Raw genomic sequence first — 7398 nt, forward strand, 5'->3', positions numbered from 1 at the left:
AGTAATTAGATTAGGGTAATCTGATTATGTTTTAGATTAAGGCGATTAAAATAAGATAAGGGTAAAATTAAGAAAATCTAAATTTTTAAGTAAGGTAAATATGTAATTTCTAGAGTTTTTGTTTACTAAAAATAGAAAGAAAATAGAAAGTTGCACGTAATATTTAGCGGACAAAAATAGTAAAAGTTGCACGTAATATTTAACGGAGGTAATATTAGATAATTTAATTTTAATGATCTTCAATCTAGTTTGCAAGGAAACGAAGGAAGAAGATGAATTTCAGAGCTGCTGGTGCTTCTCTAGCCTTCTCTCATGGCGGTATTTCTCTCTCTCCTTTTCATTTCTTCAAGTTTTCCCCATTTCAATTTTATTCCCGATATTATTCCCATCATTACCCTAATTATGCTCATACATTTGAAAATCGTGACTTGTTTCTTCAATCTGTTACTGAACGATCCCAATTAGGGTTTTCCGATCTTAATTCTCCCCTTTTACTCTTCAATCAAATGGTTAATTTGCGTCCTCTTCCTTCTCTTATCCAATTTACTCAGCTTTTTACCGCCATTTCCAAATTGAAACGCCTTGAACCTCATTCCACCATTATCTCTCTCTTCCGGAAGATTGAATTACTTGGTATTTCACATGATATGCATTCTTTAGGTGTTCTTTCTAATTGCTACTGTCATCTGGGCAGACTTGATTTCGCCTTTTCTCTCCTTGCTAAAAGGCTTAAGCTTGGTTATCCCCTTGATTGTGTCATTTTTAATACCTTAATTAATGGATATGTTCACTGCGATAAGCTACCCCAAGCTGCTCATTTGTTTAATAAAATTGTCAAGCTTGGTTTCCAACCCGGCTTAATAGTCTACAGTACTATTGTGAAAGGGCTTTGTAGGATTGGCGACAATGCGTCTGCTCTCACTTTGCTTAAGAAAATGCAATCTGGATGTCATTTTAAGCCTGACATTGTTTTATACAGCACTATCATCGATAGTCTTTGTAAGGACAGGTTGTTACAAGAGGCCCTAGACCTGTTCTCCTCTATGAAAACTGAGGGCATTAAACCCGATGTTGTCACTTATACTTCCTTGGTTCGAGGCCTCTACAATTCCGGCTGTGGGGATGACGCTCTGCGTATGCTGACTGAAATGCTAGAGAGCAACATAACACCTACTGTTGAGACCTACAACATGCTGGTTGACATGTTTTGTAAAGATGGCTGTGTTGATCAAGCTCAGTCCATTATAAAGCACATGATTGAGAGAGGTGTGCCTCCAAACATCATTACTTACAATGCATTACTTGATGGTTATTGTTTGCGTGGTCAGATGGAAGATGCAGAGAACCTACTTGATCTCATGACAAAAAATGGTTGTGAGCCTAACCTGGTAAGTTTCAATATTATGATTAATGGATATTGCAAGGCTAAAAACATTGACAAGGCCCAAAACATTTTCCAAGAGATGTTTCGGAAAGGAATAACCCCTAATGTTGTTACCTTAACACTCTTATCGATGGACTCTGCAAAGCCAATAGACTCCCACATGCACGTAAGTTGTTCGAGGAAATGCTGGCTGCCGGAGCAACTCCAAATGTAGTAACCTATGCCTCTTTGCTTGACGGCCTTTGCAAAAGTGCGCTGCTTGATGAGGCAGTGAAATTGCTTGAAGAAATGGAGGATAATGGTGTTAAGCCAGATGTTGTCATCTACAATATCCTAATAGACAACTTGTGTGAGGCTGGACAACTTGAAGATGCAGCAAAGTTCTTTTCAGATCTTGTAGCAAAAGGTCTGCAACCTACTGTTAAAACATACAATATAATGGTCAAAGGCTTCTGCAAGAAAGGGCTCATGAGTGATATTGCTCAAGTGTTGAAGATAATGGAGGAAGATGGTTGCCCCCCTGATGATCGAACCTATAATACGATACTCAGAGGTTATATACTCAATAATGACTTATCAAATGCATTATACTATCGTGATGTTATGGTTGGAAAAGAATTTAAAGCTGATGCAGACACTTTCTCGTTGTTTGTTGGCCTCTTGTCTTCTAACAACTTAAGTGAATCAAATAAGGACTTGCTTAAGAAGTTTCTCTTCTGATAACTTAAGTTGATTCAGACACTTTCTCATTTTTATTAAAGGAAGTTGTGGAAATTCCTACAGCTATTTGAGCTTGATGATTTACGTGAGTACTTGGTTGGATTTTAATGAGATGATGTGTGACAGTTGTTGGTCGTCGGACGACAGAGGTGCTGCTCTACTCCACCATTTTTCCGGCCACAAGGTTTTAGTCATAACAATTTCCAGATTTGCAATTTACTTTCTTATCTAACTTGCAAAATTTTAAATCGCAATTGCATATTTTAATCGAATTTTATTGAGATATCATGGCTGATTTATGTCAAATACAACTGCTTCATCATTTGTTAGGGTAACTTTGTCCAAATTAAATACACCATGTCAGTATGTATTGTGGTCCGTTATTTTAGTAAGTTTGTTGTAGCCTATACATCCTCTTGTTACTGTATTTTGAAGTATGATTTAGCTGAAGAAACTTTAGTCTAAGTTACATAATACTGTATTATTTTGTTTAGTCAAATGGGTTCCACAAAAACATTGTGATCAAACGGACTGGATAGTAAACCAAACTAAAAACAATAGATGCATACAATTTTGAACTCCAAACATTTTCCTTACTTGACTGACAAATCTGCTGTACACTTGCTGATCAGCAAAGTAAGGCCAACAAAGCGTTGGCACCTCAGCTACAATGCTCTCTATTGTCAAGTTCCATTCACAATGGGTCAAGAATCCGCCAATGGCTCCATGGGCCAAAACTTTCTCCATAGATTGTACTATCTACTATCTAGGTCGCTTCCTGTTATGAGACTGGGCCTTATAACCCAAAGGAAGTACTTCATACTCTGCACAAGCCCTGCCTGTAGTTCTATCAGCTGATCCTTTGTGAGGATGGTTGAGCTAAGTATAACTTACATTGATAACGGATTTGTCTGCCTTTTAGTCCAACCAAGATTTCCAACGTCAATCAACTTCCCACAAGTGGCTAGAGAAGTTATTGGACAATTTTTTTTTTTTTTTGAGGAAGACAATGTTGTTTCTTTTGGACTGAGTTTGTATGTTAAAAGAGAATGTAGTAGTGCTATGGTGTAAGCCCTTGAGGAATGTGAATGGATGTGAGATAGAATTGGGCCTTCCAGATCCTCAAATGCGTTGAGAATGGAGTGGGCTTGCTTGATTTGTTGTACCTCGCCGGTCTTGGATGGAATGGCAGGAGGATATGTCTTGGTTTTGACAGAAGCTGGGAAGGTCACAGTAGCGAAGGAAGATATCCATCCCAGGTGCATTCTTTACTAGCTGATCCATTTCTTCATCATCTTTTGTTAATTGTAATTCATATATAAAGTAAGCAAAGACCATAAGAAAGCTACCTGACAACAGTCATACTGCTATCAAAAAAGTTAATATTAAGATTAAGTTATAAATAAATGCTGCTTAGAGTAATGTTCCTCCAGACTTCATGAATGATGACCCTTTCATGACTCTTAGCATCGATGATCTGTGATCGTAGAAGATATATTACTAGGTTTATTTGGCTGTTGTGTTCGCTTAAATAGTTACACGAATATTGGATGATTGTAGGACTTGGATAGGTTGTGGTGTACCCATGCTGGACTCTCCTGTTGAGCCAAGCATCTGTATAGATTTTGTCATTTTGACATATATTAAAAACCACATTGACACAAGTATAGAAGTAGAGGGAAGAGATTTGGTTACTTGGACCATGTATGGCATGAAACAGTACCTAATTTAATACTTCATCTAATATATATGTTTAGTCATAGAAGTATCTCTTCCCATCAAGTTGTGATTCCTGAGTGTTTCTTTTTTCTAGCAAGTGCCAAAATTTGTTTGGTTGAACATTGCAACTACTACTCAGGGTGATGTTTTTGTTTTTGATTGAAAGATACTCAAGGGGATTAGTTAAGCAACTTCTTTCACATAATTCCTCCATTTTTTCCATCCTGAAGAACATAAGAGATTGTCCATTCTGCCTTCTGAGTAACACTTTAACTTTCTGTATTTTGTGTCACATTATGTATTAAACATCTAATTGGAAGCAAAAAAAGATTATACTTACTATAACTTGTATTTCTATGTTTCCTCAAAGTTTAGGTGATCTGATTTAGATATTTTCTTTTCAGTCTGTTATAATTTGAAAATAGAAATTTGACCTGAAATAAGGTGAACGAAACAAGCTCTCACTTAAGTCAGTTACTGCTGATGAAATGCTGCGACTTTGGTCTTGGATTTGGTCCTCCCTCCCTTGGGTTCCTTGTGATCATCTAGTCCCCCTCCCCCACACATTACCATTACTATAGAGTTTTGTGGCTAGAGCTGGTGCAACAGGCAAATGCTGTTTGTCTGTCTGTTAAAAATGATCTTAGGAGTTCGAAGTTTGATTCTTATTTGGCCTTTACGCCTCTCTTTAACAACTACAGTAGTTTAAGCTATCCCTATTCCCTTATTTGCTCTGAAAATAGAAATAAATAATTTTGCATAGAGATGAAGGGGTACATATAGAATATAGCATACCTTTGAAGAGTATTTCCCTTTCCCCTGCTTCGGTGAGCTTTGTAATACATTCAGTAATTAGACTAATAGAATCATGCATCAGTATACCTAAATATTCTTTTTTTTTTTTTGGTGTTTAGAGAGCTATAAGGGCGGGTGATGAGAATCGATCCCAAGATCACCTGAAACCGGGAGGGGAGCTCTAACCCCACTTGAGCTATCCCTCACTCTCTATACCTAAATATTCTAATTCTTCTGCTACATCGTTAGGAAAGCTCATCCATCCAATACAGAACATGTAACTTTATCTTTTTCTGCTGCTCCTACCAACAGCTCATCAGGAAGCCTATCGTGTACCGTGAACCCTGGATAGCAGGCAAAGCGAGCTTCGATGTCAGTGTACTGGGTCAGGCGTTGGTGGCTGTGGGTTGTAATAACGAAGGTTATCTTGATGTTTGCAAGGCATAAAAAGTTCAGCAAAGTTTCATAGGGGTTATATGGCCTTGTCATGGAAGTGAAAAAGATGAGCATATGAGGTGTAGGAGATGATTGGTGCTTCATTTTTGCTATCAATTTTTGGTCTTGGAATTCAGATTGGGAGATAATACTCGACTACTAGTATTACTTTATTAGAGAATCGTAGTCGTAATTTATTGACTTTACCTCAATATTGTCAATATTTCCATAATGTTTGTACTAATGCAAAATTTTTATATATAGAGGTACGATGTTGTCTACTTGTCTGTCTTCAAGGTTATTGTAGAATCTCAATACTTGGAAGTTTTTTTTTTTTTTTTTTTTTTTTTTTTTTTTTTTTTTTTTTTTTTTTGAAGACAAGTCATTAAGACTTCGTATATAAGTATATAACTAGTAAACAAACTTATTTTCGGGGGAACAAATGCTTAAATCATCATATGAGTTACTTGACTGAAATCTTTCTTTGTGTCACTTGTATGAGTTGCCTCACTTCTTCCTATTAATCTATTTAATTTGTAGTTAGTTAACCATGTCTACGACTCCACCAACTCTAAACGTAGTATTTTATTTGAAAAGAAATACAGCAAGATGATATTATATAAAACAAAGGAACCCTAAGTTCAAGTGAAACAAAAAATTGATTTTTTAGTAGAAAAATATTTTTTAATTATTTTATAATTTTAGTTTTTAATTACCTTTTAGTTACTTTTTTTTTTATTTTTTTTATTTTTATTTTTCGCAAATGAGCCACAACTTATAAGGCATAAAAGGGCGATATAAATTACAAATAGGGGTGGAGAATTTGAACTTGTGCCTTATCTGTAGTATACATTTGAAGCTTAATTATATGTATTACCTCCGTTTTCTAAGTTTTAATCACTTTTCGTTTTCATCCGTTATTAAACTTTTTACTCTCTTTACTTTTTTCATTTTTTATTCATTTTTTTATCATCTATAATCCTAACTTATGGACTCAATTTTATTTAATAAATCTCTTACACTTTGTCTATCTACTTTTTAATACAAAAGTGCCCCCATATATTACAGTAGTACCCATATGGTCTTCATTTTCATTTTACTTGGTTTGCCCTATGTAACTACAATAACTGAGTACTCCCTCCATTTTTTTTAAATGCATGATAACTTGTTATTTGGTATGATTTTAGGGTACTTTTGAACCTTATTTTTGTTATTACTCGGCATCAAAGTTCATTTTTTAATCCTATTTTTATGCAAATTTTGTACCATCCATGCTTCACGGGTTGTTTGTGTTTTTGATGTAATGTAGCTATTTTTAGCACCATGGATGTGATCAAGCATGAGTGAGCAAGGATAAGGGCAATCTTGGTTGATAGAGCCATGGAGGAAGAAGGAGGAGTGCCTTAAAGAGAAATGAAAAGCTTTTGGAGAGCCTTGAAGGGTTGTTTGCGTAAGCGTCAACTTCAACTGACCATAACTTTTGATCTACTCAACCTTTTAAAGTGATTCAAATTGGAGATTAAAGTTCGTCTCAATAACTTTCCAACGAATGGTCACAAGTCCATTTCCGGCAAGAAACGAAGAAGTTTCAGCCTCCCAAAGTTAAGCTGTCTAGGCAGGGAATTCTGCATGGACGTGCAACAAAATGGCACGCCCGTGCAATGCTACATGCCCGTGCCAAAATCTACACATTCGTGCAGACCTGCTCGATTCTTGGCAATACTACTGCCCACTTTTTCACCCTTCTGCACGTCCGTGCCAAACTCGCCACGTCCGTGCAGAGCCTTGCACGTCCGTGCCGAATTTGGCACGTCCGTGCAAGCCTGTTTTCGGGCTCTTTCCTCATTTTCTCCGTCCTTTTTGTTTTGAGGGTGATATATTTACCCCCTTGGCTCCCCTTGTACGGGCATTGAATTTTTTAGAGCTTTCTCTTAGTTTGTAATCCTAGAACATTAAAACTCTCAAATCATTAGTTAGATTTTAATTATTAGCTTGGAAAACTCAATTTCAACCATTGTAGAAGACAAGATTCCACCATTGTTGTTCAAATTTGAAGCTTCTAGTAACGTTCTCTTTCCTTTCTCTTCTATCTTCCCTCATCTTAGTTGTTAATTACTTGTTTAGTTCTTGTATGCTTAGATTGTTAATTAGCTTAATTCTTAATTTGATCTTGCTCATGAATTGTTTGAAATCCTTAATTACTTTAATTTCCATGGATTGTGAGTAGTCTAATTTCTAAGGTTTGGGTAAAACCCTCAATGTAGTCATAAAGAACTTGTTACATGTGCTAATTTGGTTGTTGTGGGGTGTTAATTAGTTGAGCTTAAGTGGTTTCATTGTTTAGT

The 7398-nt window shown here is 36.2% G+C and overlaps 2 pseudogenes; one reads left to right on the plus strand and one right to left on the minus strand.

The window, feature by feature from the left end:
• Positions 1 to 243: 243 nt before the first annotated feature.
• Positions 244 to 5413, plus strand: LOC110736709 (annotated as a pseudogene).
• On the minus strand, positions 2616 to 4741 carry LOC110736711 (annotated as a pseudogene).
• Positions 5414 to 7398: the final 1985 nt, after the last annotated feature.

The sequence above is a fragment of the Chenopodium quinoa genome, unplaced genomic scaffold (genome assembly GCF_001683475.1).
Source record: "Chenopodium quinoa cultivar QQ74 unplaced genomic scaffold, ASM168347v1, whole genome shotgun sequence".
Taxonomy (NCBI): Eukaryota; Viridiplantae; Streptophyta; class Magnoliopsida; order Caryophyllales; family Amaranthaceae; genus Chenopodium; species Chenopodium quinoa.